Source organism: Phyllostomus discolor, chromosome 5, assembly GCF_004126475.2.
Source record: "Phyllostomus discolor isolate MPI-MPIP mPhyDis1 chromosome 5, mPhyDis1.pri.v3, whole genome shotgun sequence".
In the NCBI taxonomy this organism is placed as follows: Eukaryota; Metazoa; Chordata; class Mammalia; order Chiroptera; family Phyllostomidae; genus Phyllostomus; species Phyllostomus discolor.
Window position 1 is genome coordinate 25,864,983 of NC_040907.2, and position 12,658 is coordinate 25,877,640.

Below are 12,658 nucleotides of genomic sequence, written 5' to 3' on the forward strand. Positions count from 1 at the left end.
TGGGTGCAGGCAGAAAGAAATACAACAGCAGCCCTGACCAGGGTGGCTCAGTTGGCTGGGTGTTACCCCGCAAAGCAAAAGGTCACCAGTTTGATTCCCGGTCAGGGCACGTGCCTGGGTTGCAGATTTGGTCCCTGGTCAGGGCATGTGTGAGAGGCAAACAATCAATGTTTCTCTCCCTCTCTTTCTCTGCCTCTTCCCCTCTCACTAAAAATAAATAAATGCAAGAGCAGACTTTAAGGACATCCTAACACCATGCTGAGACTCATCTTTCCTTTTGTCAACTTTAGCTATTATGACTATAAAGATCAATAAATGAATAAATGAATACCTGCTGTATAGGGTTATAGTGAGATTTGAATGAAGTAGTGATGATGATAATGATGATGAGAGCTACCATTTACTGAGTTTATTTATTTATTTTTCCATTTACTGAGTTTAATATGTACCAAGAGCAAGGCTGAGTGCTTCACATCTCATCTCATTTAAATCTTACCACAGCCATGCAAGGTGAAGAAGTTACTTAACTCCATTTTATACAAGATGAAATAAAGGCTAAGAGAAATTGGGTAAGCTGCCGAAACTCATCCAAACTAAGTAAACTACTAAGTGGGAGAGCTGGATTTTGAGCCCGAATCTACCCAACTGCACTGGCCACCCTCTTGACCGCTATCCTGTGCTGCCACCGAAGGCATTTTGTAAACCCTGATACACCAAGCACAGGGTTTAGGGTTGGAAGGCCAGGGTTCTCATCCTGGCTCCACTGCTTCAGAGCTGTGTGACCTTGGGTGAGTCACTTTGTCTCTCTGGATCTCAGTTTATCTGCCGGTCTCACGGACTGGCGGTGACATTCTTACAAGGGCTGAGACTGGCGGCTCCTCCTGATGGGTAAAGCACTGCGCAGATGAAAAGAGAGACCACGGGAGCTTCACTGTCAGGAACAGCAATGAGCAGCAGTAACCAGCGGGGACGCAGCAGCCACTGCAAAGAGGAGCAGCTTTAGGGGAGTGGGGGGCGGGGGGTGCTGAGCCCAGGGCCTGGGGTAGTCAAAAAGCAGGACGACCATTTCCAGCCACTATAGGCTCTCTAGAGAGCCACCAGGGGCCAGAGAGAGGCTGCTTGGGCCACAGACTAAAGATAGGACTTTGGCCCCACACAGACCTACTTGGGGACAATAATATTCCCAGAACAAGGAACCTCGACAATCGTGACAGGCACATCATTACTCTTAGCAGCAGCTGCAGCATCATTCATACTGAGGTGTGACTGGCTGGTAGGAACTGCTCTGACTTGTACTGTCTCAGGGAAAATGAAGGAGATGTTATAAGGCAGGAAGCCCTTCTCCACACCCACTCTAAATCCTTGCAGGAAAGATACAGCTCCCAGTAAGTTCAGAAAAATGAAACAGAAAGAAGTGAGCCTCCCAGCATTAGAAGCATCCACACACCAGCCACCAAGGATGTCCCAGGGATGGGTTTCTATTTGAGAGGAGGTCTTCAGTCCTATAATAGCCCTTCCTTTATTTCTTTTTTTTTTTTTAAGATTTTATTTATTTTTAAAGAGAGGGGAAAGGAGGGAGAGAAACACCTGACATGTGAGAGATACATTGATCAGTTGCGTCTCGCACGCTTCCAACTGGGGACCTGGCCCACAACCCAGGCATGTGCCCTGACTGGGAATGGAACCAGTGACCTTTCAGCTCGCAGGCCAGCACTCAGCCCATTGAGCCACACCAGTCAGGGCTGTAATAGCCCTTTCTAATCACCCAGCACAAAGGCTTCTTACAGGAGACAAGGACAGAATTGGAGAGACACATCTATTCTCTGGGAGAATCTTAAGTCTTTGACCCCGTTGCAGTACTGTTCACACTCTACGTGTCTCCTGGGAGAAAGTCCAGTCATTCCGCACCCTTCTCACTCTCCGCATGCCTCCTGGGCTGGCGTGGCAGACACTTGTCAAGGGCTAGAATGGGGTGGGTCTGGAGGCCAGGATGGGTGGGTTTCCCTGGCCTGGGAAAGACTATACGGCTAGAGGGAGCGGAGTCAGAATGCAGCTCAGTCCAGCGAGGCTGTTCGGGATCTAATGCGAAATCTGCAAAATCACATCGAATGCCAGCCAGCATTTAGAGCTCCCCTTTATGGCCCATGAGGACATGACTCACAGCCTGGTCAGCCCCGTTCAAAAGGAGACCGGGACAGGATGGGTGCCTGGCGTGAAGGGGATCGGCTCCCAGCACCAAGCACCCCGATGCCGAACCCTGCCCTCGGCTGCCTGCCGTCCCCTCCGAAAACCTCAGGCACGTTTTCTCTGGCTCCCCCTGCTAATACAGCCAGCCACCCTGGCACAGAGAACTTTTTCTGCTTCTCCCTAATGCATTCAGGCAGAAGAGTCATTAACACTTCACAAGAAATGAAAAAAATCAAAGGAGGAAGATAAATTTTTTTCTGTATTTTTTAAACATTTGGGGAAGAAAAGTCAGATGTCAAAAAAATCCCCGTTTCCATCTTCTAAAATATGAGCAATTAATATTTTCCATGGAGGTTCACGCTCCCTCTCTTCACTCCGTGCGAGGGTATTGTTAAGCCATGCTTTGTAATTTGTTGCTTGTTTAAATATTCAGTCTGTGTTTCATTTGGGCTACACATTTAATTCAGCCAACATGTTCATTTTAAGATCAATACTGTCATAACTATGCTGAAAAATTAAATTATTGTAACTTTATTTACATTTCTTAAAAGTACTGTGAAAATTATTCTTAACCAGGACCTAATCAATGTTAGAGTCTAAAAATATGCCACTCTGCGTGAAGCTATAAAAAGATTAATGTACATTTTTTTACAAGAAATTAGTAGCTTAATGAAGTGGATAAAAACGCTGTCACAATTTTTATTGGATCTAAATTGCATAGTAGTGGAGGTACAGTAAGTGCCTTCCACATAATGACATAATGAGTCATGACTGATGCTGGAAGGCTAATTTGCCCTTAACTGACACAAAACCAGGGAATTAACATCCCAGTCGCTCGACGCCAATAGCAGATGCATTATTTCATTGCACAGCAGGGTTTTTAACTAAACTCTTAACTGTAGAAATATTGATCTATTCTTCTGTGAAATGATGAAATTGGAATTTTTTAAAAGGACGTCTTAAATTATGGCTGCGGCTGTGACATTTGCTTTCACAGGAGCAGCCTGCCGACAGAGCAGAGGCAAGAGGAGTTTGGCGAGGCTGGTACCTGGGGTTTGGAGTCTTTCGTCAGAAGAGAGAGGAAGGGAGGACTTTGTAGGAGAGCCCGTACTGGCGTTTGAGAGAATGCCTGTCTACAGGTACTCAAGTTCTGGAGTAAATGTTCTTAAACATGTCCTAGCCCATACATTGGTTTACTTTGAAGATTATTTAGAGCTTGCAAGTTGTTGGGGGTAAAACATCACCAAAACAGTGATATTCAACTTAAGTCTGAAATAAAAACTTAGTGGTAAATGCTACAATGGGTAGAAGAAACTAGAGACCCTTATTGGAGACAAGTATAGAGACACAGTGCCACCCTGGTTTCAATCTTGTCATTCACTCATTCATTTATTCATTCATCCATCTATCCACCCGTCTTATATTAGACACCAACTAAGTGCCAGAGATAGATAAATGCAGCAACTATCCTGGGGTGGCTAACTACTGCTTCTGTCAAATAGTTCAATGCAACAGATTTCTTTATTTAACCAAGTGAGTCAAAATTCATCTTGCTTTCAAATATTTACAATAAACCTGGTACTCACCGTAGATACTTTGAGCGAATGAACATAAGCCAGGATTTCAGAAGAAAAAAGAATGGCGTACTAACAAATACACAACTGATACCTCCTGTGTGTGTCTCTCTGACACATCAGAAAGGAAAAGGGAAAAAGGAGTGGTAAGACCAGGATTCTTTGCACTTGAGGAGCCGGGAGACCAAACCTGTTTAAGTCCATTCAACAAACCTGTATTATGTCACCTGACCTAGGCCTGGGTGAAGAGCTAGATGTGGTTAGATCCAGCGGCTCTCAACAACACTAACTGGCATTAAGTCACATGGGGACAGACTTATTTCATTGGTTTGGGATGGACCTGGTACCACTATTACTTAAAACCACCCCAAGTGGTTCCAGAGTGCAGCTATGGTTGAGAACCACTGCTACAAAGGCACGCACCATGCTTCTCGAACCAGAGGACGTGATGACCAGGCTCTGACCAGGAGCTGCAAGGCAGAGAACCACAGGCAGGCCAGGTGGGGAGGCACAGGAGAGCAATTCGACACAACAGAAACTGCGGACAATGAATACAGTCCCCTACTCTGGTTCTAGGACCACGCTCTCTTGCATGTTAAAAACCAGTAAACATCTCCTCTGCATCTTTCCTTCCATTGTATAGGATTCTTTAAAATACACATATGTACCTTACTAATTATAAAAACAGGATACATATTCATGGTAGAAAAATTGGAAATCACTGTCAAAGATGTATAAAAAAGTAAGAGACTTTTCAAATCTGTTACTTTAAAGAGGTACAAATCAATCAGTTTAAAAACATCCTAAAATTGATTGCAGAATCATGTGTGAAGATTCTGTTCTTGAACTCTCATCAACACGAACATCACCCTTTGGGGAAAAAAAATGCCTGTTTGATAGAGAAAGGGAAGCCCTTTGTCACTTTCACATGCATTTCCGTTACTTACGAGGTTCTATGGTTTCTCGGGTGTGGGGCCTCTTCCGCTGTGCATGGGTCACACACTGGTATCTTTTCCTCATTTTATTTTGGAATGTGCTTCTTCCCAATTTGTGAAGTTGTACTGAGAATATTAACTTTTTCTATTATACATTAGCAAACATTTTTCCTAAGGGTTTCTCCTGTTTTGTGTATAGGACTTTTGACATAAAGCTTTCCATTCTTATTATTTAAAAAGGACAATAAACAGAACTCTTTGTTAAACTATTTCTAATGTCTTTTGTATCTCTCCTCCCTACCTGCTTTGCGTGTTGACAAGCCCCTGGGACTTGGAGTTCAAAGATGGACAGTCACCTACGAACTGTGTAATTTAGGGCACACCACTTCACCTCTCTGGGCCTCTGTTTTCCTCCATCTGCACCCCAGCTTTTGTCTGAATGAAATTCAGTCATTACTCTAATGGCAAGAACGTTGCTGTCTTACTCACCGATAGATCCCCAGCACCTAGAACAGAGCTCTGCACCTGGCTAGGTACTCACTAAATATTTGTTTAATGATGAATAAACATCTGGCGTGGACCCTAGCACAGAGCAGGCAACCCGTAAATACTGGTCACCCACGGCAAGCCCAGACATCACTGTTCCTGAGAAGTCTTTCACAGGTCATAAGTGGTATCTCCCAGTCCTGCCATTTACATTTCCCCCTTATTCCTGGCACAGCAAAGTAGGTATTGGGTGTGCAGTAGAAGGCCAGACCTATTCTGAGCACCCCTGGCGAGTGCAAAATGCATAGAACCTACCTAAGCCTAGTGCTGGCCCTTGCGGGATTTCATAATACATGTAGAACCATTAAAAGAGGAGGTGAGAACATGGGCCGGGAGCCTCACGGAGAAGTGAGATCAAGAGGAAAGCAGGAGCAGGCAAGGCTCGTCAGAGGAGAGAGCACCAAGGGACTTGAAGGATGAGGGCACTTCGACACAGAGAAGAGGAAGCTGGCAGGCCCGATGGTGAAGCACGATCTAGGCTGATTTTCATCCCTAAGACTATTGGCCGAATGTGCTACTTGACCACGAGAAAAGTACATTTTATATTCATGGTTTCCCTCACCCGGGCTATTTTACTGGCTCATTGACACTTGTACCATATGCTAATGTATTGGTTTCAAGAAAAGCTCTCCTTTTATAGTTTTTACACATACAAGGGGGAAGTTTGGAAACCTTATAAAAAAATGTGAAATCCAGAACACTCAGCCAAATCAAATTTTTCTTTTCTGTTCTAAATATGTTTCCTGAGTGGTTCATGTTCAGATTCACAACTGGTTCTTCACCTTTTTGAGTACAGACTCCTTGGAGAAAACAGAGAAAAGCCAGACTCCTCTGTCCAATCGGTACACGTAATTTTGCACATAAATTCAGGAGCTCTCAGAACCACTATAGCCCATCCATTGACTCCTAGAGCTATACAGTAAACTCCTTGCATTAGAAGTTGGCCCTGAAGAGCATCCAGCAAACCTCAGACTTCAAGTTCTGTAGTCATAATCTCTGGCTTAAAAAATATTTTTAGCATTTTGTAACTAGCCACAAAAACTGGATCTTTCCCGTTCACTTCTTTCCGGAGATTATACTATTTTTCACTCCCTACCTGCCTGAGCTCCTAGCCAAGAATCATGACTCATAGAGCATATAGGTGCTAAGTTAGGATAATACCAGCTGCTGTAACAAATAAAGCCCCATGATCTGAAAGTCCTCACATCAGAGACATTTATTCATTGCTTGTATAACTGTCCAGTGTGTTTCTGTTCAACAGAGGAGCCTTCCAGTGTGACCCAGGAATCCAGGTTCCTTCCACATCAAGGCTCGCACTGGCAACAGCCTTGCTGTGTGCATGGATAGCAATCTGGGGGAAGGAGAAATGTTCATGCATGGAGGATCCCACATAAGAGTGTTTTAGAGGCAAGGCCTGCAAGTGGTATACATCGCTGCCTCTCACTTTCTATTGGCCAGAACTCAATCATAACACCATCCCCAATTGCACAGGAGGCTGAAAATGTCATCCCTGTGCCCAAGAAGAAGAAACGTGTTTGGTGAACAGGTATCCTGCCTCTGCCACGATGGGTGTCTACAGCTACTTTTGAAGAGCTCTGGGGCAAGCTGTCCAGAGTTGCCATGTAGCCATTATCCTTCCTCCTTATGTAGACTGTTTCTAAGGAGCTCTGCCACTACCTAGAAGTCAGATATTTGCTCTGGCCTGAGACACATGGGACTTCAAATACAAGCTCTGCTATTAGCGATATGCTCTTGCAACTTCCTTAGCCTCTCTGTGCCTCAGTTTTCTCATCTGGAAAATGGACCATAATAATAGACCCAGCCTCATGACACTGGGTAGATTATATGAAAAGACACAAGTGGAGCTCTTAGCACAATGGCTGGCAACTTGTAAGCACTCAAATGTCATTACACTAATGATACTAATAATTACTGTAACAAAGTAATACTATTATACTATAGGCTAGTCCAGATTTTGAAAATAAAGAGAAGCTAAGAGATAAGCTAAGGCTCCTGTAAGAACTGAGAAAAACTGTGATAAGGTCTGGCCTGGATGGGGTAAAATGAAAAAGAATACCAGTTAAACAAGTGCTTCTATAACCATTATCTTGGATCAGAAAGAAATCAAATCTAAACAATTTAGGGATTTAAAGATACATTGGGAGAAGAGATCAGGACCTACAGAAATATAAAGTTACCCAGATCTCCAGTTTGAAGGTCCTTCAAGGCCACTCCCAGGCAAAATCAAGGTCTCTTATTTGTTCTCATTCTTCAGGTCTCTGCCACATTTCACAGAACACCTGGTTTTCCTCTCACTGCAAGCGTCATTCTGACTTCTGGCCTAGCTATCCTCCTTCCATCGACTGACCACGCCTTCCCAGAGATCTTCCCCATCCCCTCAGTGTGCAGCCTCAGTCTTTAGCTCAGCCTGTTCCCCTCCATCCAGCCTCATCCCTGCAGTCGTCTGGAGAGCATTGCCAATGAGATCCAGTGACCCCTGACACCTAAATGAGTTCCTTTTCGCCGAGTAGCCTGTCTTTCTCAATTATCCTATTTCTATCAATAGACTGCCACAGGGGTCGTGCAGTGAGGAAACAGAGCCCACAGAACCTTCAGTCCAACCAGGAAGAGCTACAGTGCAGCAAAAAGGCAACCTCTGAGCATGAAAATGGCAAAGAGCTCTATTTCCAAAGTCAAGACAGGTATTAGGGGAATGGCCAGTAGGGCTGTAAGCCCACTTCCTAGTCTATCTCCCAAAGCTGTAAAGCCAATGAATTTTCTGGGACAAAACCCCAGTACAGAGAGTTCCAGAACTGCTTTGCAGAACAAGATAGGTCCGGCCTGCTCAAACACACTCACATTCCCTTCTCAGCTGACTCATTACCCGGAACACCAAGTTTGCATGTCTATTTGAATAGAGACCAGAGGACATGGAAATAAAAGAAGGAATATTTACAATTTACCAAAATGAGTGTGTTAGTATCTTTTAAAACAATAAAAAATTGTAAATTAAATTCCATTTTTATAGCCCAAGCTTCCGTCTCTTCTACAGGTTGTGTTATATTACATCAAATTAATTTTCTGATATCTGATCACTTTAGCTCAAAAGATTTTTTTTTTAAGAAAAACTTTTTTTTAAGTGGTCTCTGGGAACAGAAGTTTAGTCTATTTGGGCCTTCAGTGTCCTGGTGATTTGTCCTTGTCAATGATATGGGCAACAGCTCCTGTGCCTGGCACTGCGTCACGGTCCACAGTGTCCGGCATGGCGCGTGAGATGGTTACAAACAGGTGTTCTGGATCCACAGTGGGCTCCCAGAGGGATTCGCACATACCATGTATTCGTTCCGCACAGGTGCCACTGACCACAGAGTCACCACGGCGCAGCCAATGGGGTCTACAGAGCAAAAGAAGAGCTTCAAGGGTTTCTGGTCCAACCCAGCAATGACCGGCTTGGGGTCGTAGGGGCCAAACAGCTTCTCATACAAGAGGTGGGCCACCATGCTCATGAGGGCGATGAGGCTTGATCTGCGCACCTTCCTTCAGCTGATAGAGCTTGAGGCGCTGGACAACAGTCTGGATATCAGTGGCTAGCCCAGCCAGGCCAATCACCCATGGAAAAGATCTTCTGGAAATCCGTGGTCACCATCTGGGCCTGGATCCCTAAGTGCCTGCTGGCAGTGAGAGCCACACAGTTCTTCCCTTCCATGGACACGACGGCCCCTCCATTATAGGGTGTAACAGACAGGATTGTGGTGTAGTAGGACCTCCAATCACCACAATCCAGGAGATGCTTTCGAAAGTGTAAGGCTCTTCTCTTTTCCTCCCTGGCTACTTGAAGACAGGCCACCATCACAAACGACACAGTAACTATCTGGACCACAAGTTCATGAACAACAGACTACTTCAGCAGAAACAAGAGGTCATCAACGTCCTTCACTGTGGGAAGGCAACAGTACCTGAGACAGAAATTTGGGGAAAACGAGCCAAAATGTACAAGACCACACCAGACGTCATCTTTGTGTCTGGATTCAGGGCCTGTCTTGGTGGTGGCAGGACAACGGGCTTTGTCACGATGTGTGGTTCCTTGGATCACACCAAGAAAAACGAGCCCACAGACTTGCCACTCTGCACGAGAAGCGCTCGGGAGCAGAGGGAGGAACACAGGAGCAAAGCGAGAAAGTCAGGGGCCTGCACAGCCCAGCGCTGGTGCCAGCAGAAAGCGATGCTGGGCAGCGGGAGTAAGGATTCCTCAGTGACTGCCTGTGTGAGTGTGCAGATTTTTCGTGAGAGGACTAACAAACTAAGAACTTTTACGTGAAAATAACAGTGTAAAGATCTGCAAGAAGTAGCAGCACTTTTAGGCCAATACACTGGCAATAACAGGCACTCTGAAGTTCGGGGGACAGGGCTCCAACTACTTCCTTTCTCAATTCCTCATTATAACTGTCCTTTTGCAAATTTCTCAAATATAGTTTAAACCATCTGGAAGATGCACTGATGTTATCTAATTCTTTTTACATTAAAATCTGCCTTTGCAGAACAAAGTCACAGCTGGGCATTGTGGAGAGAGATGGTTTGGTTCTAAAAGAAACAAAAGCAAGTGTCCATGGTAGGACAACGGGCTGCGGCCTTTTCCTTTGCAATATTTTAACCCCTAAGTGTGAAATGATTACAACAAACCTTATTTGAGGCAAAGGAAAGCGATGAAAGCAGACATTTTTATTCTGATATGTGGCATTTCTTTCTTTGGGAGCATTTAAGAGCACATACATCTATCTACAACGGATGGCATGTGTAGCAAGCAGTTCACCTACTACAGGAACGTGGATAGAGTGGTCTTCTTAAAGCCCATTTGTAACCCATGTTCCATAAAGCAAATGATGCTGTGACCTTCGTTCTAGCCAACTCTTTGTTAAAAAGCTGTTAACAGATACGATAAGGGAAAATCACAAGGTGCTCTGGTTCCAAATAAAATGTCCCAAATCAGCCCTGAATATTATTTCAGAGGAAATAATGTCAGTAACTCTTTGGATCTCGAAGTTAGGTGTACACTTGGGGTGATACAAGCAATTCCAACTTGGAACAGCGGGTAAGTATGTGCAAGGAAGCTAGAAGCCATACTTAAGTGATACAACACCACCACCTAGAGGTTAAATACTAAGGAACTGGACGCTACAGCTAAACCCCGGGAAAAGGTGGACAAGCACCGCCCAGACCAGAAAGGCACCCCTGCCTGCCTTCACACTAAGCTGCATTGAGAGACGATTTAAATGAAAATGGGTTTTCTTCAACATATGAAATACTGAGGAAACGCTACAGAGTACCAAAACAGGGTTCCATCACCACCTACAGACCAGGTCTCAGCAGAGAACAGGCCCACCCATGGCAAGGTTCAGCGGGGAGTGCAGTAGCCTTTTGTAAAGAATGTAGTATTTAAGCCGAGTTTAGTAGGGTAGTAATTTCTACAGCCCAAGGCAAGCAAATTCCAGGCTCCAGGAACAGCATGAGCTACTGAGCTCAATTGTGAAAATCTACAAGCTTTACAACCAGTTCATTGAAGGTTGTGTAGACACTTGAAAAATGGAACAAAAATCTTTTTTATTCCACAGAAAACTTTTTAGTAGACTGTCCTTCGGGACACTTTATTATATGCTGCTTGAATAGGCACTTCATAGAGGGTCAAATAAACTTAGGAACATGGGATACAGACCAAGGTAGACCTGTCCGTTACAGGTCTTCTCAAATGTTGCGGAGCCTTCAGTATTTGACTGCACATAGGGACTTCCCAAGAAGAGAGTGCAGAACGCTGTTTCCCAAATTTAACTATTAAATTCATTTTCTGCAAAACATCTCCTGAGCAAACCCCCCCTCCCTACTGGGGAAGCAAGGTCAAGTGGCAGTTGAAGGATGCAGGTTCTACAATCAAACTGCAGGTTCCAGCTCTAATACCACCACTCACACCTGAGCCTCCCTTGGACTGTTTCTGCGACGGCAAAATAGCGACGACAAAATAGCGACGACTTACACCTACCTTGCAAACTACTGTGAAGACTGCAGAAGGTCATACACACAAACCACTAAAATCACTGGTCCCTCCTTATGCTCAGTCTCCCAACTCTTTAGGAGCACTTCAGGGAAGAGGCTATTAACAGAAATGTACTCCAGCTATGCCCAACCGCTTGCTGCCTACATTCCCTGAAAAAAACTATGCTCTTTCCGGCTCTCTCAGGATGGGAAGTGTCTGTTACTTTACTGGCTTGGATGGAAAACAATAATGTAATTTACTAACCTCTCTGGGGTGTAATTGGAAGAGCTTTCAGCATTAGCAGAACAAAGGAGCACAAAAAACTGTTAACAAAGCCCACAGACCACACACATTGCTATCCCCAACTACAAAGTTTGTAACAACCAGAATTTTATCTTTGCAATCACTTCTCTGTGTAAGTAAGTACAGAACTCAAAATGTGGAAGTAGATTAGCACAACTCACAGACACCATGATACACGTCTGTGTTTATGTGCATTGTGTGTGTGCAAGAACACACAAATGTGTGAATGGGGGAAGAGAGTGGTGTGTGGAACAGTTGGAAATACCTTGCTGCAAAAGACTTTAAAGGTTTTACTTCACCATCTGTCCCAGCTCTCTCTGAGATAGCCTGGTAAAGGTAAACATCCATTGGGGTGGAAAACATATCAGGCAAATCCTTTTTACTAATTTAATGATTCTTCCACTTCCCTTCTTCTGAGTCATCTCCTTTCCTCATTCATATTATTTCTATTTCATCATTTTCACCTCTTCTCCTTTCTCCGAACTTATAATTTACCACAGTAGTGATTAAAAATATTTCTTGGGCACTTATGTGCCACGTTAGTCATCTAGAGGCATCACTTCCATTCAACCAACGGGAGGAGCCTGAAGCTAAAGGTAAAGGCAGGCAGCACTGGGCTGTCAGACCTGGAGCACAGGCCCTGCCAGACCACCAACCAGGCCTATGATGAGGCAGCCACCCTTGGTTTACCCAGGACAGTGCAGTTTACACCTATAGCGCTGGCATCTCTCTCAACAGTATCCTGGTCTGGAGCTTAAGTTCTATGGTAATACCACCTATAACCCTAGAAGAGAGCGTTTAATCCTCTGGACTAAAGTTTCCATAATTTGAAAAAGGACACAGGATTTGATAGTATTTTAAGCTTTTCTTCCCATTCTGTTTCTGTGATTTCCATTTCAGAGTTTTAAAACTGAACTACCAAAGTAGCCCAATCATAAAAGATCTTTCAGTTTCCCACCCTTTTATAAGCTAATGTATACTCCAATCGGTTTAGTCCCAACCTGACTATATAAGCATCTATATAAACACTGATTTAACTGACATTTAAGGGTCAATAATGAGTATCTTAGGGACAAGAAATGCATCAC

At 44.3% G+C, this 12,658-nt stretch overlaps 1 pseudogene; it reads right to left on the reverse strand.

Moving 5' to 3' along the window:
- Positions 1 to 6,204: 6,204 nt before the first annotated feature.
- On the reverse strand, positions 6,205 to 9,358 carry LOC118500572 (annotated as a pseudogene).
- Between the last annotated feature and the right edge of the window lie 3,300 nt (positions 9,359 to 12,658).